We start from the raw sequence: 24,177 nt of genomic DNA on the forward strand, positions 1-24,177 counted from the left end.
AAGGTCACTAAGCTGGTGTATTGCAGAGCTGAGGGTAAAACCACATCTAGTTGATGCCAGAGTCTCTGTCCTAAGTAATTGACCATACCAGGTTTATGAGATAATCAGTGAAGGGTCATGAATAAATGATAGTTTGAAGAAATTCCAGACTGCTAGGAACAGAATGCATGGAACAGATGGGAAAGACAGTTAAGAGGGCAGCATGTTGCTTTCATTTAATATGTAGTCATAAAAGGGTACTCCTGATCTCCAGTAATAACTTATTCTCTCTATAGCACTATGAGTTTCCTTGATAAACAGACTAAAACAGTTGCTTGGAACAACAGCAATAAACTTGAGTTTTTGGATTCTGGTCACAAAGGTCTGTGTTAATGAAAGCAATAAAAAAAAAATAACTCCTGCCTCCATCACCAACATACCTAATCAAGACGACAGAGAATCATCTTTACACCACCACATACTGAAAAAAAGAAAAACTAAAATAAAACAGAAAATACCGGACACTGGTGAGGATGCAGAGCAACTACAACTTCCATAGGTTGCTGAGGAGGATGTAAAATGCTACAGACACTACAGAAAACAGTGGCCAGTTTCTTATAAAGTTAAATAAACACTTAGCATACAACATACAGAAATCCTACTCCTATGTATTTACACAACTGAAACCAAAACAAAGAAAAAATTTGTATGTGGATATTTATATTGGCTTTATTCATAATAACCAAGAGCTGTAAATCACCCGCATTTCCCTGAAATGGAGATTGCATGAAAACAGTGGCATATCCCTTCTGTGAGACAATACTCAGCAATAAAGAACAAACCATTGATATATGCAATAAAGTGGTGAATTTCAAATGCTTTTTGCTAAGTGAAAGAAGCCAAACTAAAAAGGGTGGGCACTGCATAATTCCATTCATTTATATAACACTCGAGAAAAGACAAAACAGATCAGTGGTTAGCGTTAAAGATGCAGAGAGATTTGACTTCAAAGGGCTAGTATAAGGGAATGTCCAGGGAGGTAGGTTGGAACAATTCTGTATCTTAACTGTGGTAATGATATGATTTTACCCATTTGCCAAAATTCATAAAACTGTATATGTTAAAAAGTGAATTTTACTGTACGCAAATTTAAAATAAATTTTGAAATAAAAAAGAACATATTTTCTACAACTAAGCATAAGGGAAAAGCTTCACGTTTTCTAAACCTTATAAACCACTGAAACATAATTTCAAAGAATACCATCTACCAGCAAGATAGTGTAACTAAGTATTTAAAACCCAAGCTAGGCTATAATTTTTAAGAAATTATATACAAAGCATAAAACATGTTTATTAAAAGCATAAGTGGTTGACCAGGATGCTGTTTATTATCTCTGAGTAATGATAAAATGTTTATAGAGGTTTTTTTTTTTAACCTTTCCATGAATAAAAAAGAGTAAATTAATACAAAGTTGCCTTTCTAGAAGAAGTGTCAGACTTTGCACTTTCTAGCCAAAGGGATTTGTGACTTCCTATTATGTTAAATTTGATACTCAAATCTGGATGAACTGCCCCAAATGGGCTGTTCACTAGGATAAATACTGTCTTCTAACAAAAGGAAAAGATGTAGCTTAGAAAAATAACTGCTGAGATTTTAATGTACTCTCTGAAACACTCTGACACACAGTTCCTAGAGAGAATAATTTGATATCAACTAGAAGTCAGGCTCAAAATTCCACTTCCTAAAAAAGATTATCAAAACATAAAAGCAATTTATTTTACCAAACATATATTAAGCATTTAATATATGCCAACCACTATGCTTGGAACTAGGTAAACAGCTGAAACACAGTATTTTCCTGTAGAAATGCACAGACAAGCAGGGAAGAGATATAAACAAATATACTTCAATACAATAATTTAAGTGTAATGACAGAAGTGTGACCAAGGACTGGCGCCACAGCTCAATAAGCTAATCCTTTGCCTTGCGGTGCCAGCACATTGGGTTCTAGTCCCGGTCGGGGCGCTGGATTCTGTCCCGGTTGCCCCTCTTCCAGGCCAGCTCTCTGCTGTGGCCAGGGAGTGCAGTGGAGGATGGCCCAGTGCTTGGGCCCTGCACCCCATGGGAGACCAGGATAAGCACCTGGCTCCTGCCTTTGGATCAGCGTGGTGCGCCGGTCACAGCATGCCGGCCGCGGTGGCCACTGGAGGGTGAACCAACAGCAAAAGGAAGACCTTTTTCTCTGTCTCTCTCTCACTGTCCACTCAGCCTGTCAAAAAAAAAAAAAAAAAAAAGAAGAAGAAGTGTGACCAGGGTACAGGAATGATCATAAGAAAAGTGACTATCTTTGAGTATGTAACAAAAAGTCTATCAACCAGATCCTATGATACCCAAAATTGTAGGATTTGCCTCCAGTGATGATTAAAATGCTACCATAACAAGGTTTGAAGAGGCAATTCCTTTGATATTTTTCACAACTTTCCATTAGAGTTTTGTAAACAGTGAGCAAGGGATACCTCTACTGATACATTTACTCTTTGGCTTGGGATAATTATCTAGGTGATAAAATTCCCACAGGAAAAGAATAATACTCTAAAGTCTCCCTTTCTTGCAAATGAAAAAGTTCAAAGCGGTGTATCTCCCTTCTCACTGAAATCTAAAATATTTTTATGCAAAAACAAAAAAAAAAGGTCTTCTGATAGATCATGCCACATTTCTGCAACCTAAGCATCCTATTCAAAGTTGAAACCGAAAGATATAAGTGTCCCATTTCCTCTGTGTATTAGCTGTGGCCATAGCTAACATATAGGTCCAATTCATTATTTTTACTAAAGCTGATTATTGCCCCAATATTATCACTATGGATTAAACAAGTAAAAGTAAGCATTATGAAATAATAGAAATCCTACTATCCTATTATCTCTTGTGTCTTCAGGCCTTTCTTGAAACTATCAACTGTAACGGGAAAGAGCCCAGTGGTACATTATTTCCTCTATCCCTTCCACTCTAATCATTACTGATATTAAATCCAGGTACATATACCATGGCCAATCAGCAGGAAAGAAATTATCAGAAAACATTAGAAATAAAATTAGAAGAGGAGGACACAAGTGTAATATATTTGAGGAGCAACATATTTTAGAAATGGGAAAGGATTGTTCTCTCCCTTTTTTATTCTATCAGTATTAGCAGACACTAGTCTTGTTTGTGTGATCCCTTTGACTCTTAAACCTATCAGTGTGATCAATTGTGAACTGAAATTGATCACTTGGACTAGTGAGATGGCATTGGTACATGCCACCTTGATGGGATTGTATTGGAATCCCCTGGCACGTTTTTAACTCTACCATTTGGGGCAAGTCAGCTTGAGCATGTCCCAAATTGTACATCTCCCTCCCTCTCTTATTCCCACTCTTATATTTAACAGGGATAACTTTTCAGTTAAATTTAAACACCTAAGAATAATTGAATAATTGTGTGTTAATTACAGAGTTCAACCAATAGTATTAAGTAGAACAAAAAAAAATACTAAAAGGGATAAAGTATTACGTTGTTCATCAACAGTCAGGACAAGGGCTGATCAAGTCACTGTTTCTCATAGTGTCTATTTCACTTCAACAGGTTTCGCTTTGGTACTCAGTTGTCACAGATCAGGGAGAATATATGAGATTTGTCCCTTTGGGACTGGCTTAATTCACTCAGCATAATGTTTTCCAGATTTCTCCATTTTGTTGCAAATGACTGGATTTCATTGTTTTTGACTGCTGTATAGTTTTCTATAGAGTACATGATTAGTGTCTGCTAATACTAACTGATAGAATCAAAAAGGGAGAGAATGATCCAACATGGGAAGCAGGATACACAGCAGACTCATAGAATGGCAGATGTCCTAAATAGCACTCTGGCCTCAGAATCAGCCCTTAAGGCATTTGGATCTGGCTGAAGAGCCCATGAGAGTATTTTAGACATGGAAAGCCAAGACACCCTGGAAAAAAAAAAAAAAAGAAGAAGAAGAAGACCTAAATGAAAGATCTCTACAAGTGAGATCCCAGTGGAAAGAAAAGGGCCATCAAAGAAGAAGGTACCTTTCTCTGAAGGGAAGAGAGAATGTCGCTCCCCGTCTTCGTGGAGGAACGACACAGGACCCTGCGCTGTTCTTTCGTCTGCTCGGCCCTCCCCGGGTTTGCTGCTGGTTCTTCCCGGGTTGGCTGCTGGTCCTTCCACCTCCGTGGAAGGGCGGTTCCCCCTGCCACATTCCCCACTTCCGCGGGGGAGCGGCACACCGCCGGCCGGCTCTCTTGGGGGCTGCACAGGTGTTCCCCTTAGATGTTCCCCTTAGATGTTCCTGGTGCATGTTGTCTCTCTCCTCCTTTATAGTCCTCTTCCACCAATCCCAACTCGGCTGCCCACACACTGAGTACGCTGCTCTCCTCCAATCAGGAGCAGGTCCCACAGTTTATTGGTTGAACTGGAGGCAGCTGTGTAGAAGCTGTTTCCCTTCTCAGCGCCATATTGTGGGAAAGCAGATGCATAGAATAAGTCTTAATTCCAGTAATTTAGTCTAGTCCGAGTTGCTCCCAGTTGCTCCCCACAAGAGAACTTCCACTTTGACTATGACCCTATCGGAATAAGATCGAAGTCGGCGAACAAAAAAGGCTTCCATAGCCTTGGCAACTCATGACTAGAGCCTAGGGAGATTACTGACGCCATAAACAGGAGTGTCAAATTGTTAAGTTAACAACAGGAATCACTGTGTACTTACTTCTCATGTGGGATCTGTCCTTAGTGTGTTGTCCAATGTGAAGTAATGCTATAACTAGTACTGAAACAGTATTTTACACTTTGTGTTTCTGTGTAGGTGCAAACTGATGAAATCTTTACTTAATATATACTGAATTGATCTTCTGTATATAAAGATAATTGAAAATGAATCTTGATGTGAATGGAATGGGAGAGGGAGCGGGAGATGGGAGGGGTGTGAGTGGGAGGGAAGTTATGGGTGGGGAAGCCATTGTAATCCATAAACTTTACTTTGGAAATTTTTTATTACTAAATAAAATTTAAAAAAAAAGAAATGGGAAAGGCTTTATATCTAGAAGGTGTGGATTCTGATCCTGCCACTGACAGCTACTAGCTCTAAGGCTTTGGACAACTTACTTCATTGTCTGAATATCAGCATTCTTACCTGTAAAATTCAGATAATGGAACTGATACTTTGCATGTCGTTCATGCGATCAGGCACTGTACAAGAGCGATTCTCAAGCCTGCTGCATGTTAAAATTTAGACCTCACTCTAAGAATCTATTTTTTGCGGGGGCACAGACCATAAAAAAAATAAATCTTCAACACACCTGATTATGCAGCCTATGATAACCACTGGATTACAGTTTCTGAGAAATCTCCCTAAACTCCTAAACTTCAATTCAGTGCAACATTTACTAATTTATTATTGTGTTTAAAAAATATCACTGAGGCCGGTGCCATGGCTCAATAGGCTAATCCTCCGCTTGTGGCGCCGGCACACCGGGTTCTAGTCCTGGTCAGGGCACCGGATTCTGTCCCGGTTGCCCCTCTTCCAGGCCAGCTCTCTGCTATGGCCTGGGAGTGCAGTGGAAGATGGCCCAAGTCCTTGGGCCCTGCACCCACACGGGAGACCAAGAGAAGTACCTGGCTCCTGGCTTTGGATCAGTGTGGTGCGCCAGCCACAGCGCACCAGCCACAGCGGCCATTGGGGGGTGAACCAATGGAAAAAGGAAGACTTTTCTCCCTGTCTCTCTCTCACTGTCCACTCTGCCTATCAAAAAATAATAAAAAAAAAGTAAAAAAAATCACTGAGAGATCCAAGATGGCTGAATACAGTATAGCCATGTTGACTTCAGGTACTCTGGGATATGAAAAGAATCATGGAAGGACCATGTTTCCACAGGTCTGATTGATGGAAACTTTTGATGGAGAAATGATGAAACAATGAAGACTACATGGGACAAGAAGCAAGAAGACATAGACAGTGTCAGCTGTCAGCTGTGAGTCACCATTTTACCAGTCAAGACAGTAAGAGAAAAGCATCAAGTACATATGAAGAAAAACCAATTAGATTAACATCGGACTTCTTGGTGGAAACTCTACAGTCCAGAAGAGAATAGAATGATATATTCAAGGCCTTAAAAGAAAAAAAAAAACTTCCAACAAAGAATATGCTATGCAGTGAAGCAATTCTTTAAAAGTGAAGGAGAAATAAGGTATTTTCCAGATAAGCAAAAATTAGAATTCACCACCACAAGACCAGCTTTATAAGAAATTCTGAAGGGAGTCCAGCATTAGAAGTGAACATCATGAAACTACATGACAATCAATTTACTGCTAAGCAAGTATAATCAGTATCCAATCAACAAAATGGCAGGTGTTAGTTCTTATCTATAATTCTAGCCTTGAATGGAAATGGATTAAATTCTCCAGTCAAAAGATTTAGGTCTTTAAAAAAAAACAAAAGAAGAGAAAAAGACAAGAGTCAGGTTGACTGAATGGATTAAAAAACCAAGACCCAACTATATTCTTCTTATAAGAAACTCATTTAACAAAGATACATATAGACTGAAACTGAAGGTCTGGAAAAAGATATATCAGGCAAACAGAAACCAAAAATGATCAGGCTAGGTACACAGATAGCACATGAAACAGACTTAAATCAAAAACTGTAAAAAAGAGATAAAGGATTTTATATTAAAAGTTCAATTCAGCAAGAAGACATAACAATCATAAATATATATGCACCCAACATAGGACTACCCAGATATATATAGCAAATACTGTAAGACCTAAAGGGACATATAGATTCCAGTGCAATTATAATGGATAACTTCAACTCCCCACACTCATCAATGGACAAGTTTCCTAGACAGAAAACCAAGAGAGATACATTAGAGTTGAAACTATCAAGCAAATCGACCTAACAACATCTATACCACATTTCACCCAACAATTACAGAATATACATTCTTCTTATCAACAAATGCAAAATTTTCTAAGACAGACCATATGTTAAGCCATAGACCAAGTCTGAGTAAATTTCAAACAATTTCAATAATACCATGTATTTTCACAAGCCATAAAGAAACAAAACTAGAAATCAACAACAAAAAGAAAAATAGAATACTCATAAATACTTGGAAATTAAACAACATGCTACTGAATGATCAATGAGTCACTGAAGTAATAAAAAAATTTATTGAAACAAATGAAAATGAAAACACAGAGTATCAAAACCTGTGGGATACAGAAAAACCAGTATTAAGAGGGAAATTTATAGCATTAAGTGTTTACATTCAAAAGAGAGAAATTTATCAAATTAAAGAACTAATGATGCATATTTAGACTTGGAAAAGCAAGAACAAAACAACCAAAACCAATCAGCAGGAGGCAAGAAATAATAAGGATCAGAGCAGAAATCAATGAATTTGAAAATAAAAACATACAAAAGATAGAAAAAGTTGGTTTTTTGAAATGATAAACAAAATAGGTAAACCAATAGCCAGAAAAAAAAAGAAAAATATCCAATAAATAATATTAGAGATGAAAAAAGAAACATTACAACTGACACCACTGAATACAAAGGGTCATAAGAAACTATTATAGAAAAATATGCTAATAAACTGGAAAACCTCGAAAAAAAAAGGATGAATTACTCAATTCATATAATCTACAAAGATTAAAATAAGAAGAGACAGACAACCTAAATAGATCCATAACTAGCAATGACATTAAGACAGTACTGAAACTTTTCCATCAAGGAAAAGTCCGGGACCTGATGGTTTTACTACTGAATTCTATAAAACATTCAAAGATGAACTAACTCCAACCACTTTAAACTGATAAGAACAGATACTACACTTGATCTTAGTCAAAAGGCTGAAAGCAATAAACCACTTTAAAACTATTTCAAAATATTGACAGGATAGAATTCTGTTAAACTCTCTGCAGCAACACTTTGATACCAAAGCTGAACAAAAACATGACATGAAAACTACAGACCTATGTTCTTAATGAACATAGATACAAAGATTCCAAACAAAATATTAGCAAACAAAATTCAAAACCACATTAAAAAGATCATACATCATGATCTAGTGGGATTTATCCAAGAAATGCAAGCATGGTTCAACAAGCACAAATCAATAAATGTCCAAAATCACATCAAAAGAATGAAGAATAAAAAACATATGGTTATCTCAAAGGATTCAGAGAAAGCACTTGATAAGACTCAACACTACTTCATTATAAAAAAAAATCTCTACAAAATAGGGATAGTAGGAACATACCTCAAAATTATAAGGTTATTAATGACAAATCAAAATCCAATATCATACTGAAAGAGGGAAACCTGAAAGCATTTCCCCTCACTTCTGGAAGAAGACAAGGATGGCTATATTCACCAGTTTTATTCAATATTGTACTGGAAGCTTTAGCAAGATTAGTTAGGGAGGAGAAAGAAATAAAGGGCATTGAAACTGGCAAAGAGGAAGTCAAATCAGCCATGTTTGCAGATGGCATGATATTGCACATGGAAAAACCTAAACACTCCACCAGAAGGCTACTAGAATTGATAAACCAATTCAGTAAAGTTGCAGATTACAAAAACAGTAGATTTTTTACCTGCTAATGAACAACTCACTGAAAGAGAAATCAATAGAAAATCCCATTCATGATAGCCACAAAAAAATCAAATATTTAGGAATAAATTTAATGAAAAAAAGTTAAAGATTTCTACAATAAATTTTAAAACATTGATGAAAGAAATCATGAAGGACACAAAAACTGGGAAGATATTCTTTGCTCATCCTTTGGAAGAATCAATACCATTACAATGTCTATATACTACCTAAAGCAGATTCAATTCTATCTCTATCAAAATACCAAATTAGCAAAAACAATGCTAAAATTCATATGAAATCACAAAAGGCCAAAAACAGCCAAAGTAATTCCTTAGCAAAAAATAAATAAATAAATGAAGCTATTAAAACCACAATACCTGACCTCAAAGCATAATACAAAGCAATAGTAATTAAAACAGCATGGTACTGGCATGAAAACTAACACATAGATCAATGGAGCAGAACAGACATCCCAGTAATTAATACACATACATGTAGTCAACTGATTTTTTACAAAAGCGCTCAGGCCATACAGTGGAGTAAGGATAATCTCTTCAACAAATGGTGCTAGCAATACTAGGTGTACATATGTAGAATAATTAAATTAGATCCATACCTCTCACAAAAATCAACTCAAGATGGACCACAGACCTAAATTTAAGACAGGAGACTATGAAGTTGCTAGAAGAAAACGTATGGGAAACACTCTAAGACATTAGTGTAGTGGATGATTTCTTGGACAAGGCCCCCAAAGCACAGACAACAAAAGTAAAACAAAATAAATGCAACTATATCAAACTCAGAAGCTTCAGCATAGGAAAGGAAACAGTCGATATGAAATGTAGACATCCAACAAAATTGAAAAAATTATTTGCAAGCTACCTATCCAAAAAAGGATTGGTATCCAGAATATATTAGCAACTTTAAAAACTCAACAACAAAAAACAACCAATCCAGTCAATAAATTGGCAAAAGACCTAATTGGCAGTTCTCTAAAGAAGAAATACAAATGACTAACAAATATTTGAGAAAATGCTCAATATCACTAGCCATCAGGAAAATGCAAATAAAAACCTCACCCCTGTAAGAATAGCTAAAATCCAAAGATAGAGTAATAAATGCTGATAAGGATGTTGAGAAAGGGGAACACTTATACAGTGTTGGTAGGAACATAAATTAGTGCAACCACCATGAAAATGGTGTGGAGAGTTCTTAAAAAACTAGAAGTAGTCTTGTCATAAGATCCAGCAATCCCACTACTGGCTATATCCCCAAAAGACTTGAACACAATGAATCAGAGAGATAGCTGTACTATGTACCATTTTTATAGAAATACTATTGACAATAGACAAGTTTTGGTACCAAGCAAGGTGCACATCATTAGATGAATGGATAAGGAAAACATGGTGTATAAATACGCAACAGAATATAATTCAGCTACTAAAATAGAATGAAATTCTACCATTTGCATCAAAATGGATGCAACTGGAGGACATTATGTTGAATGAAATAAGCCAGACAAAGAAAGACGAATACCACATGCTCTCCCTTATATGTGGGAGCTAACATTTAAAAAAAATTTAAGAAAAAAGAATCCAAAAAAGAAAGAAATGTCTGTATATATCAGTGTTGCTATGGCGAGGCCAAGGAAACTTCAGCTGGCTGACAAGGTCACAGCAGAAGGTCTGTCTCAGCAAGGTGTGAGAAGGACAGCTGCAGTCCTCTTGGTGGTTTTAGGTTTGTTGGAAACCACACTCTGTATAAGAAAGCTGGAGTTTCCTGGTGGCCCCGCTAATGATTGCTGTATTCCCAATTTTATGGAAGAACACTTAGTCTCATAACCCCCAAAATGCCCATTGCTTTGTAGAATTTTAATCAAGCAGAATGTTAGTGTAGGAGAAAGGGTTAATGCTTTATGCAACGTTGAGCTGTTTGTGGAAAAGAAGTAAAAGGCAACAGGCTCCCTGGTATAGACTTCCCACTAAAATAAAGACAAATGTTAATAACGCTTTAATTCAATATATGCTACAAATACTACAATGGTTAGGGTGTCAAAACTGTAGTACAATAAGTACAATAAAGAAATTAGAGTTACAGAAAGAACTTCAAAAGAGGGGATACATTTTAAAAAGAGCCTGCTTTGAACTTGGGGCTTCTAGTAAAGATTAGATTAGGAAGGTACTATTCTAGCTTGTGTAGCCATTTTCTGCATAGCTCAACAGCACTCCAGTCCTTGGCTTGTGTGGACAGCCCATTATCTCGCACCTGTCTGTGATTATAACCCATGCTCTGAATACGCCCTTAAAAATCAAAGAAAATGTAATTAGAAAAAAAATGGACAACAGACTTGCTATTGTGAGAAAAAAGAATCATTATGTGACTTATGATATAGAAATGAAGCCTGGTGCTCGAGAGCAGAGCCCTGCCGTCAGCCTTGCTGTGAGTGTGTCTCATGTCTTTGAGCACCAGCACCTCTCACACCTTGGGGCCCCTGGACTGGCTGGAGCTGGTCTCCGGCATTGCTGCAAATACAGCTTTGTAAAACTTTGCTTTATATCTTATCAAACCAGTGGTTAAGAATCTTATACTACTATGGTTTTAACATCCATGATTACTTTAAAATTTATTGTGTATGTGAAAATGGTCATTTTTCCATTCAATTACTGTTTATAGCCATTGCCTACATTCCCAACAACTAGGATCTTTTTGGTTTTAACTCATTAAATTTCTTTTTTGGTGAAGCATTAGGCCTTTTTATTGTAATGTAAATTCAGAATATGTTAAAGAAGGGTAGGAGGAAGAGAAAACTAATATATTCTTCCATTGTATATACAAACTACATTGAATCCCTTAAAAAGTAATTAAAAATTTTAAAATGAAAGAAATTGGCAAAGGATATGAATACATGTTTTTCAAAGGAAGAAATACAAATGGCCAACAGATGCACAAAAAATGTTTAGGATTACTATCCATCAGGGAAATTAAAAATAAAAACCACAGTGAGGTATCACTGAACTCCAGTTAGAATGGATAGTCAGAACTCAATAAATAACAAATGCTCCTTTCTCTCTGTCTCTCCCTCTCACTGTCTGTAACTCTACCTCTCAAGTAAATAAATAAAATCTTTTAAAAATTAAAAAAAAAAAATGGGGCCAGTGTCCTGGCACAGTAGGTTAATCCTCCACCTGCGGCGCCGGCGTCCCAAATGGGCTCTGGTCCTAGTCCTGGCTGCTTCTCTTCCAATCCAGCTCTCTGCTATGGCCTGGGAAAGCAGCAGAGGATGGCCCAAATTCTTGGGCACCGGCACTCATGTGGGAGACTGGGAAGAAGCACCACGCTCCTGGCTTCAGATCAGCACAGCTCCGACCATTGCGGTCATTTGAGGAGTCAATCAACAGAAGAAAGACCTTTCTCTCTGTCTCTCCCTCACACTGTCTGTAACTCTACCTCTCAAATAAATATATAAAAATTTTTCAAAAAATTTAAAAAAAAATTCTGGTGAGGTTGTGGAGAAAGGGGAACCCAAATACACTGCTGGTGGGGATGCAAATTTAGAACCATTTTAGAAATCATATAGAGATTCCTCATATAACCCATTTCTCCCATATCTGGGAATATATACAAAGGAAGTGAAGTCTACATTTGACAGACATACATGCACCTCCATTTTATAGCAGTTCAATTTACAATAGTAAAGATATGGAATCAATTTAGTTGTTCATCAATCGATGGCTAGATAACAAAAATGTGGTATGTATACATGAGGGAGTATTACTTTGCCATAAAGAAGAATGAAATCTTGTTATTTGCAACAAAATGAAAAAATGAATGGAACTAGAAATCATTATGATGCTAAGTTTTCACTTATATAATGAAGTTAATATATAAAGAGTATAAAATGGTGTGGATGTCACATTACTTGATATACAGATAGTTATAAATATTGTCTTCATTGAATTTTACATGACATTTTACCCTTCCTAACTTTATGATCATTGTCATGATTTCCATATGATATTAACAACCTTATTTTCAAGAAAAAATAGTATATGAGTAGGTATATATAATATCTACACATGAAGTGAATATGGCAAAGCGTTAAAAATTGTTCAATCTTAAAATAAATTTAGAAAATAAATGCTTCTAGAACAAAGAAAATAACAAAGGTCATTTTATACCCCATAAACTTGTATAGTTATTGTTAATAAAAATTTTAATTAATAAAAACATACAACTCAAATATGTATCAGTGGGGGCCAGTGCTGAGGCATAGCAGATAAAGCCACCGCCTGCAGTGTCAGTATCCCATATGGTCGCCTGCTTGAGTCCCGGCTGCTCCACTTCCTTCTCTATTATGACCTGGGACAGCAGTGGAGGATGGCCCAAGCCCTTGGGCCCCTGTGCCCATGTGGGAGATTGGAGGAAGCTCCAGCTGTTGCAGCCAGTTATGGAATGAGCCAGTGAATGGAAGATGTCTCTCTCCTCTCTCTCTCTCTCTCTCTCTCTCTCTCTCTCTGCCTCTCCTTCTCTCTGTGTGTAATTCTGACTTTCAAATAAATAAATCTTTAAAAAAAAGTATCATTGAACTCATTCTATTATACAAGTAATATGTTCTGAAAGAATGCTAGTAAATCAATAACTAAATTTGGTATTTACTGATAGTGTTTCTTTTAACAAGCAAATCATCATCAACAACAACGGAGAGTTGTTCCAAGGAGTTGAGTAAATATGATATATATATATCTAGAGATTAAAGGCCATTAACATGTATCAAATATAAATTGATCTAAACAATGAGATAACCTTTATACTGCTTGAGGTTAGGTACCATGATTTTTAAAATATTTTTAGCATCAAGGATAGTGCATGAAACTCAACAAATGTGTGTTAAGTAAAGAATGAATATTTGAATTAATGAATCAAATAAATAATTTTCACAAGTATTATGACCCCTGCCAAAGATTGGAATGCAGCATAAGGTATTCTCATTGGAACAATGAGGTTACCATAATAAGTCTAAAATGAAAAACCTGAATTTCAACTTAAATGGTAAATTAAGGAACCTTTGCTTTTCCAGTACTCAACTAGTAGATAACCCCAATCTTGACTCTTCTCCTAACTTGCCACATTAACAACAGAAGTTTAGTCTTTCTAAAATACACAATTCTCATTACTAGGAACACTATAAAACTTTTCATTTCTGAGCACTGTACACTTGTTTAGAGTTAATAAATGGTCAATATAAACCCAACGAGAAAAAAGGGGCATTAACCCAGCTGGATCCATCAATGAGCCAGAGAGATGAATGGACCAACTGTTTGTACATCACCTAATATTCTCCAAAATAATCCTAGAATGTTGCTACAGAACTTAGATTGAGGAAAATTTGTTGCCCAGTTTATTTTCTAGCATCCTTTTTCTGAGCACCTAGGAATTAAAATGGTAAATACATTCAAACATGCAAGGATAAATGCTACAAATATCTAGGCTGAATTACCCATTTGTATGTTTGGGGGCTAAATTATTCATTTGCTTTTTTATTTTCTAAAGAGGAGAATGAAAATACTGCAGAGAGAGAAGATACTAAAAAGTCTCATTGCTGAAGACTTCAAGGTGTTCAATGTGATAGGAAGTCAAAAGACCCATTCAGAAATAAACAATAGATTTATTCTATAATCTAATTAATGATCTCCAGTGATATTACTTATAAAAATACATCAAGGATATATATTTGATTCCAAGTACACCCAAGACAACTGTCTGTCTCATATCACAAACAGCAAGACAATTCAGAGGACAATCACAGAAGCTCTCAACTCATATGGGATGTCATCAACTCTACCAATGATCAACTCTATCAAACAAGAATCTAGGGGCCATCTTATAGCTTCTTATCAGAACATCTATCAATCTTTCCCTCAGCTCAGCAAACTCACAAGCAAGGTGAGCTATGTAACAATCCAACACAGAGGCACAAGCATGTACTGATGTGGTCTGGATGGTTCAGGATGATCATCTGAACTGTGAAACCAGCTGCTTCTATATGTGGATCATTTTCACTATCACAGCAATGTTGCCATGATGAACATCTCTGACAACATGCTCTTGACAGTGAAGCTCACATTGTCACCAGGGAGAGCTTCACTCAAAGCTCTATGGTGCATTTCAACAGACTTTATTTTAATTGCAACACTGACTAGAGCAAAGGTGACCACAATACCAGATTTGAGAACACCAGTCTATACTTGGCCCCCAGGACAGATGCAAGGGTTTGTCAACTGGATGAGCTGGTGATAAGATGCAACTCAGGACTATTAGCAATGTGGTTCCAGTAGCATTGCCACTTTTAGGTTTAACTTTCCATCCCTTGAACCAAGGTATATGCACATTTAGTTCTAGTATGTTGTCACTGTTCCAACCAAAAATAGGCACAAATGCTACTGTGTCAAGGTTGTAGCCAATACAAAGTAGCAGGATATAAAAACAATGAACAAAAATCAACAGCCTTTGTATACACAGGCAATGCCAAGGCTGAGAAAGAACTGCTAAAATCAATCACATTTACAATAGCTACCAAAACAATCAAATACCTTGGAATAAACTTAACCAAGGATGTCAAAGATCTCTACAATGAGAATTACAAAACCTTAAAGAAAGAAATAGAAGAGGATACTAAAAAATGGAAAAATCTTCCATGCTCATGGATTGGAAGAATCAATATCATCAAAATGTCCATTCTCCCAAAAGCAACTTACAGATTCAATGCAATACCAAGCAAAATACCAAAGACATTCTTCTCAGATCTGGAAAAAAATAATGCTGAAATTTAAATGGAGGCAAAGGAGACCTGGAATAGCTAAAGCAATCTTGTACAACAAAAACAAAGCCGGAGGCATCACAATAACTGGTTTCAGGACATACTACAGGGCAGTTATAATCAAAACAGCATGGTACTGGTACAGAAACAGATGGATAGACCAATGGAACAGAATTGAAACACCAGAAATCAACCCAAACATCTACAGCCAACTTATATTTGATCAAGGATCTAAAGCCAATTCCTGGAGCAAGGACAGTCTATTCAACAAATGGTGCTGGGAAAACTGGATTTCCACGTGCAGAAGCATGAAGCAAGACCCCTACCTTTCACCTTACACAAAAATCCACTCAACATGGATTAAAGATCTAAATCTAAAATCCTGACACCATCAAATTATTAGAGAACATCGGAGAAACCCTGCAAGACATAGGCACAGGCAAAGACTTCTTGGAAAAGACCCCGGAAGTGCAGGCAGTCAAAGCCATAATTAATAAATGGGATTACATCAAACCTAGAAGCTTCTGTAATGCAAAAGAAATAGTCACAAAAGTGAAGAGGCAACCGACAGAATGTGAAAAAATATTTGCAAACTATGCAACTGATAAAGGATTAATAATCAGAATTTACAAAGAGATCAAAAAAAGTCCACAACAACAAAACAAACAACCCACTTAAGGGATGGGCCAAGGACCTAAATAACATCTTTCAAAAGAGGAAATCCAAACTCAAAAGAGGAAAGCCAACAAACACATGAAAAAATGTTCAGGATCACTAGATGTCAGAAAATGCAAATCAAAACCACAATGAGGTTTCACCTCACCCTGGTTAGAATGGCTCACACACAGAAATCTACCAACAACAGATGCTGGCGAGGATGTGGGGGAAAAGGCACACTAGTCCACTGTTGGTGGGAATGCAAACTGGTAAAGCCACTGTGGAAGACAGTTTGGAGATTCCTCAGAAACCTGAATATATCCCTACCACATGACCCAGCCATCCCATGCCTTAGAATTTATCCAAAGGAAATCAAATTGGGAAATAAAAGAGCTGTCTGCACCTCAATGTTTATTGCAGCTCAATTCACAATAGCTAAGACATGGAATCACCTAAATGCCCATCAACAGAAGACTGGATAAAGAAATTATGGGATATGTACTCTATAGAATACTATACAATGGTAAAAAAAAAAAATGAAATCTGGTCATTTGCAACAAGATGGAGGAATCTGGAAAACATCATGCTGAGTGAAATAAGCCAGTCCCAAAGGGAGAAATCTCATATGTTCTCCCTGATCGGTGACAACTAACTGAGCACCTAAAAGGAAACCTATAGAAGTGAAATTGACATTGTGAGAAACAATGACTTGATCAGCCCTTGTCCTGTCTGTCCAGGAACAGTTTACTATTTTATTCTTTTTAGTATTTTCTTGTTCTACTTAATACCATTGGTTGAACTCTGTAATTAAAACACAATTATTCTTAGATGTTGAAAATTGATCCCTGCTAAAAATAAGAGTGTGAATAAGGCGGGGAGGAGGTGTACAGTTTGGCACACGCTCACTTGGACTTACCCCTAATGGTAGAGCTAGAAACGTGCCATTGGACTCCAAATCCCATCAAGGTGGCATGTACCAATCCATCTTACTAGTTAAAGTGATCAGTTTAAGTTCATAATTGATCATAAAGATAGGATTAAGTGTCAAAGGGATCACATAAACAAGACCAGTGTCTGCTAATAATAACTGATAGAATTAAAAAGGGGAGAATGATCCAACATGGGAAGCAAGATACACAGCAGACTCATAGAATGGCTAATGCCCTAAACAGCACTCTGGCCTCAGAATCAGCCGTAAAGGCATTCAGATCTGGCTAAAAAGCCCATGAGAATTTCTCAGGCATGGAAAGCCAAGACACTCTGGCAAAAAAATATGACCTAAATGAAAGATTTCTGTGAGTGAGATCCCAGCGGAAAGAACGGGCCATCAAAGAGGAAGGTACCATTCTCTGAAGGGAGGAGAGAACTTCCACTTTGATTATGGCCTCGTCTAAATAAGGTCAGAGTCTGTGAACTCAAGAGGCTTCCATAGCCTTGGCAGCTCATGACAAGAGCCTCGGGTGATTACTGATGTCATAAATAAGAGTGTCAATTGTTAAATCAACAACAGGAGTCACTGTGTACTTACTCCCCATGTAGGATCTCTGTCCTTAATGTGTTGCACTATGTGAATTAACAGTAAAACTAGTATTCAAACAGTGATTTATACTTTGTGTTTCTGTGTGGATGCAATCTGTTGAAATCTTCACTTAGTATATACTAAGTTGATCTTCTGTATATAAAGATAATTAAAAATGAATCTTAATGAAGAATGGATGGGAGAGGAAGTAGAAGATGGGATAATTTGCAGGTGGGAGGTTGGTTATGGGGGAAAAAACCACTGTAATCCAAAAGCTTTACTTTTGAAATTTATATTTATTAAATAAATGCTTTTTAAAGAAAGTTGTGGCCAATTTTCTTCATATAACTTCTTATTTCCCAATATCTCTTCTGGCTTCAGGATGGCCCAGGGGAATTCATTTTCTTAACACCAACAATTAGTTATTTCAACCACGTATATAAGCCATAATGACCTGCTCATGGGTCTGCCCATTCTTAAAAACACCAACTTCAAACTCACCAACAGAATCAACAACAATCAGGGTAGTACAGTAAGCCTGAGATGTGGCTGTAGTCATGTTTTTGATAAAGTCTCTATATCCTGGGGCATCAATGAAAGTAACAAATGCTGAGATGTCTCAAATTTCCATGGGGAGACGTCAATGGTAATACCAGTCTTAAGTTCAGCTTCCAGTTTATCCAAAGCCCGGGCATACTTGAAGGAGTCCTTACCCATCTCAAAAACCTCCTTATAAAATTTGTTTCAATGATTCCTTTGGAATCCTTTGGATTCCACTAGATTTGTAGACCAGATGACAAGTAGTGGCAAGCTTGTCCAAATCTATATGTCCAATGATTCTGATGGTGATAGGAATATTTTCCTTACCCATTGTGGCTTTGATCTACAGAAGATTTTCATGAAACTTGAATGCCACAGGCAAACTCATTACCAAAAAAACTATCCCTGTTTTCTTGTTAACTATAAAAAAAAAAGACACCAATTTGTTGATATTTGCCTAAGCAGAACATAACATCTGCAATGTGAAAAGAAAATATCAAAACTTTATTTTTTTACTAAAAATGGAAAGAAATTAAGCTTTACTGTTTTTTTTTTTTTTTTTTTTTTTGGACAGGCAAAGTGGACAGTGAGAGAGAGAGACAGAGAGAAAGGTCTTCCTTTGCCGTTGGTTCACCCTCCAATGGCCGCCGCAGCTGGCGCACTGTGGCCAGCACATTGCGCTGATCCGAAGCCAGGAGCCAGGTATTTCTCCTGGTCTCCCATGTGGGTGCAGGGCCCAAGGACTTGGGCCATCCTCCACTGCCTTCCCTGGCCACAGCAGAGAGCTGGCCTGGAAGAGGGGCAACCGGGACAGAATCTGGTGCCCCGACCGGGACTGTTCGGTGTGCTGGCGCCGCAGGCAGAGGATTAGCCCATTGAGCCGCGGTGCTGGCCTACTTGCTTATCATTTTAAAACATTGCTCCTTCCACCTTCCCCTGAGTATCTAAAATTGCAATCCATGCCATCAAACTAAACAACCTAGTTACAGTTAAAATCACTATCCATAATAATTATACATATTTAGTTATCATTTCACTATCATCTGTCCCTATTAATTCCACATAACTGAATATCCCACTACCTTCAAACCCCAGAATTTTAAACCCTTGTCTTTCAAAAAACTTGTCCTCCAGACATTTCATGGTCATCTGTACATCCTTTTACCAATAGCAGCAACCCCTCCCTGACTTAAACTACATGTATCTAGTTCAAAATCATTGCCTCCCATTTTTCTAGCTCATTCTCTCTTATCTTTAATTACAAAATATTTAAACCATATTAAGAATATCAATAAGAATATCAATCATTACTGAAGTTTTCACTATCTTTACTTCTTCATGTCTGAACCACATAACCTCCTTACCTAGTTTAAATCCTATGGTCCATCATTACAGTCTGCTTCCTGATAGCCCTCTCTGTTTTATTTACTTGGTGAAAATCAGGATAAACTTGAAAAAAATTTTGCCAAGATCTATATTAAGAAAACCTCACACAACTAAGAATACAAAAAAGACTTCATCAAATGGAGTAAGATTTGTTAGAAAAACGCAACTTAATAAATGTAAACCCTCCTTAATTTATTAATATGACACCATTGCTATCAAAATACAAAATCTGCCTTAGAATACTTATTGGTGATATTATTGCTTTCTTTTTGAACTGTAATCGAAGAACTCAAGTTCTGATGAATAGTAAACGTGCAGAAATAAAGAAACCTATGAAAAACAATAAAAGGGAAATATCTGAGGACTTCCATACACAAAAAGGGGGGGAAATAGCCAAAGCAATATCTTAAAAGAGTTTTTAAAAATCTGAGAACGTGGACCATCTAAAGCTCATCATTAAGTCTCAGAAATTAATGCAGCACATTATTATTCTGAAGACATACATACAGACAAATGGAATTGACATACAGATATCTGAGGTTTGAGGGTACAGGGACATATATAATATTTTGAATATGGTTTGTCCTCTTAAGGATTCGTGTATTGGAAGCTTGGTCCCAAGGGTAACGGAATTGAGAGGTGGTGTGGAACATTTAGGTGGGGCCTAGTGAATTAATTGGGCTATTAGGAGAGCTGCCCTCTGGAGGAAACAATGTTGGTCTTGAGAAATGAATGCTCCTGAGAGGATTGCTATGAAAGAATAAACCTGAGAAGAAAGGAGGGTGGGAGGGAGAAAACGGGAGGAAGGAAGTGAATATCATTGTTCTTGGAACTGTAGCTACAAATCACATAGAATTTGTTAAAAACTAATTAAAATTAAAATACTAAGTTTAAAAAAAAAAAAAAAACTAAGAATAATCCTGGTTGGCCAGCGCTGCAGCTCTCTAGGCTAATCCTCCAACTGAAGCGCCGGCACACCAGGTTCTAGTCCCGGTCGGGGCGCCGGATTCTGTCCCGGTTGCCCCTCTTCCAGGCCAGCTCTCTGCTGTGGCCAGGGAGTGCAGTGGAGGATGGCCCAAGTCCCTGGGCCCTGCACCCCATGGGAGACCAGGAGAAGCACCTGGCTCCTGGCTTCAGATCAGCGTAATGCGCCGGCCACAGCACACCAGCTGCGGCGGCCATTGGAGGGTGAACCAACGGCAAAAGGAAGACCTTTCTCTCTGTCTCTCTCTCTCACTGTCCACTCTGCCTGTCAAAAAAAAAAAAAAAAAAAAGAAGAAGAAGAAGAAGAAGAATCCTGGCCTCTTCTCAGTTGCTCTGGCTTTCTCTCTCATGATGTTATCTCTCCATTTTACTCACACTCCCAGGGCAATGCCATTTGCCAAGTGCTGACTCAAAGGAGTGCTCATCAGGGGCCAAATCAAAGGTGTCATCTACACCTTTCCAGGCTAAAAGACTGAACTAAATCAATGTTTCCTCTATGTATTACCAGTTTCACGGGTTTTGTTGTAGCAACCGAAAACATCAAGAAATACAGATCCACACATATCTGAACCATTAATTTTCAGTAAAGGTGCAAGGCAATTCAATCAGAAAAGTGACTTTTAGGGGGCCGGTGCTGTAGCGCAGCAGGTTAAAGCCTTGGTCTGAAGTGCCAGTATCCCATACGGGCGCTGGTTCTAGGCCCAGCTACTCCTCTTCTGATCCAGCTCTCTGCTATTGCCTGGGAAAGCAGTAGAAGACGGCCCAAGTGCTTGGGCCTCTGCATCCACGTGGAGACCCAGAATAAGCTCCTGGCTCCTGGCTTCAGATCGGCTCCGCTCCAGCCACTGCAGCCAACTGGGGAGAGAACCAATGGATGGAAGATCTCTCTCTCTCTCTGTCTCCACCTCTCTCTGTAACTCTGTCTTTCAAATAAGTAAAATAAATCTTATAAAAAAAGAATGATTTTTTTTTAACAAGTGCTGCTAGAAAATTGGCTAGCTGCATTTTTTTAAAAGGAAAAAAAAATGGACCTCAACCCTTACCTTATAACACAGACAAAATTTAAATCAAACGAATCTCAGATCTAAATGTAAGAATAAATTTCAAAACTTCTAGAAGAAAATTTTAGCAATACTGACATTAGCAAATATTTCTCAATCAGGACAAAAATTATAAAGAGAGACTATAAAAAATAAACTGAACTTCATCAACACTAAAAATTTTGCTCCTCAAAACACTGTTAGAAAAATGTAACAGCATAGCATAAATTGGGAGAAAATCATGGAAAAGTAAATATCCCACAAAAGACTTATAGCTCAAATATTTAAAGAAGTTTACAACTTAACAAAAAGACAACCCATTTTTTGAAAAATGAGCATGGAATTGAACAAGCATTTCACTAAAGTAAAATACATATGTTAAACAAGTACATTGCACGATGGCATAATGGGTTAAGCCACATGCCATATCAGTGTAGGCTAGAGCCTAGGCTGATCCATTTCTGATCTATCTCCCTGCTAATGTGTATGAGAAAGCAGCAGCATATGGCCCAAGTGGCCCCTGCTACTCATGTGGGAGACCCAGATGGAGTTACAGGCTCCTGGCTTCATCCTGGCCCATCCCTGGCCATTGTGGCCATGTGGGCAGTGAACCAATAGAAAGAAGACACCCCCCCCCCGCCACTTCACCCTCACCTTCACCTTCTCTCTGTAACTTTGCTTGGCAAATAAATAAAATAAATCTTTTTTATAAAACAAATTTTAAAAATAAGTTCCTGAAAAGAGTTGTTTCATTAGTCATTAGGCAAAGAAAAATTAAAATCAAACTAAAATATTGCTACATACCCACTAGCATGGCTGAAATTAAAAAGATGGGCCACACAAAGTGCTGGTAAGATTGTGGAACAACTGCAATGGTGGGAATGTAAAATGCCACAACCAAAAATAGGCACAAATGCTACTGTGTCAAGGTTGTAGCCAATACAAAGTAGCAGGATATAAAATCAATACATAAAAATCAGCAGCCTTTGTATACACAGACAATGCCATGGCTGAAAAAGAACTTCAAAATTGATCCCATTCACAATAGCTACAAAAAAAAATCAAATACCTTGGAATAAATTTAAGGATGTTAAAGATCTCTACGATGAGAATTACAAAACTTTAAAGAAATAGAAAAAGATACAAAAAATGGAAAAATCTTCAATGTTCATGGATTGAAAGAATCAATATCATCAAAATGTCCATTCTTCCAAAAGCAATTAACAGATTCAATGCGATACCAAGCAAAATACTAAAGACATTCTTTTCAGATATAGAAAAAAAAGATGCTGAAATTTAAATGGAGGCACAGGAGACCTCGAATAGCTAAAGCAATCTATACAACAAAAACAAAGCTGGAGGCATCACAATACCAGATTTCAAGACATACTACAAGGCAGTTATAATCAAAACAACTTGGTACTGAGACAAAACAGATGGATAGATCAATGGAACAGAATAGAAATGCCAGAAATCCATCCAAACATCTACAACCAACTTATATTTGACCAAGGAGCTAAAACCAATCCCTGGAGCAAGGACAGTCTGTTCAACAAATGGTGCTGGGAAAACTGGATTTTCACATACAGAGGTATGAAGCACGAGCCCTACCTTATACCTTATATAAAAATCCACTCAATATGGATTAAAGACCTAAATCTACAACCTGATATCACCAAATTATTAGATAACATTGGAAAAAACCTGAAAGACATTGGCACAGGCAAAGAGTTCATGGAAAAGACCCCAGAGGCACAGGCAATCAAAGCCATAATTAATAAATGGGATTACACCAAACCTAGAAGCTTCTGTAGTGCAAAAGAAACACTCAGGAAAGTGAAGAGGCAACTGACAGAATGGGAGAAATTATTTACAAACAATGCAACTTTAAAGGGTTAATAACTAACATACACAAAGAGATCAAGAAACTCCACAACAAAATGAACAACCCAGTAAAGAAATGGGTAAAGGATTTAAACAGACATTTCCCAAAGGAGGAAATCCAAATGGCCAACAGACATATGAAAAAAAGAAATGCTCAAGATCACTAGCCATCAGAGAAATGCAAATCAAAACCACAGTGAGGTTCCACCTCACCCCAGTTAGAATGGCTTTCATACAGAAATCAATAAACAACAAATGCTGGGGAGCATGTGGGAAAAAGGGTACCCTAATCCACTGTTGGTAGGAATGCACCTGGTAAAACCACTATCGAAATTAGTTTGAAGATACTTCAGAAATCTGAATATGGACCTACCATATGACCCAGCCATCCTCCCCCCAACCGTGATTTTATCCAAGGGAAATGAAATCAGCAAATAAAAGAGTTCTCTGCACCACCATGTTTATTGAAGCTCAATTCACAATAGCTAAGACACAGAGACAACCTAAATGCCTGTCAACGGAAGATAGATAAAGAATTTATGGGATATGTAGTCTATGGTATACTACACAGTGGTAAAAAAGAAAAAATGAAATCCAGTCATTTGCAAAAAATGTAAGAATCTAGAAAACATCATACTTCGTGAAATAAGCCAGTCCTAAACGGACAAATAGCATATGTTTTCCCTGATCTGTGATATCTAATAGAGCACCTACAAAGGAAA

The 24,177-nt window shown here is 37.4% G+C and overlaps 1 protein-coding gene and 1 pseudogene across 2 annotated transcripts in view; both read right to left on the reverse strand.

The window, feature by feature from the left end:
• CTNNA3 (catenin alpha 3) overlaps positions 1-24,177 on the reverse strand; it is a 1,694,949-nt gene that overhangs the window by 1,426,979 nt on the left and 243,793 nt on the right. The gene's annotated exons all lie outside the window — the stretch shown is intronic.
• Positions 7,727-7,896, reverse strand: LOC127484294 (U2 spliceosomal RNA; annotated as a pseudogene).

Source organism: Oryctolagus cuniculus, chromosome 15, assembly GCF_051225735.1.
Source record: "Oryctolagus cuniculus isolate XC-2025 breed Fujian yellow rabbit chromosome 15, ASM5122573v1, whole genome shotgun sequence".
Lineage (NCBI taxonomy): Eukaryota > Metazoa > Chordata > Mammalia > Lagomorpha > Leporidae > Oryctolagus > Oryctolagus cuniculus.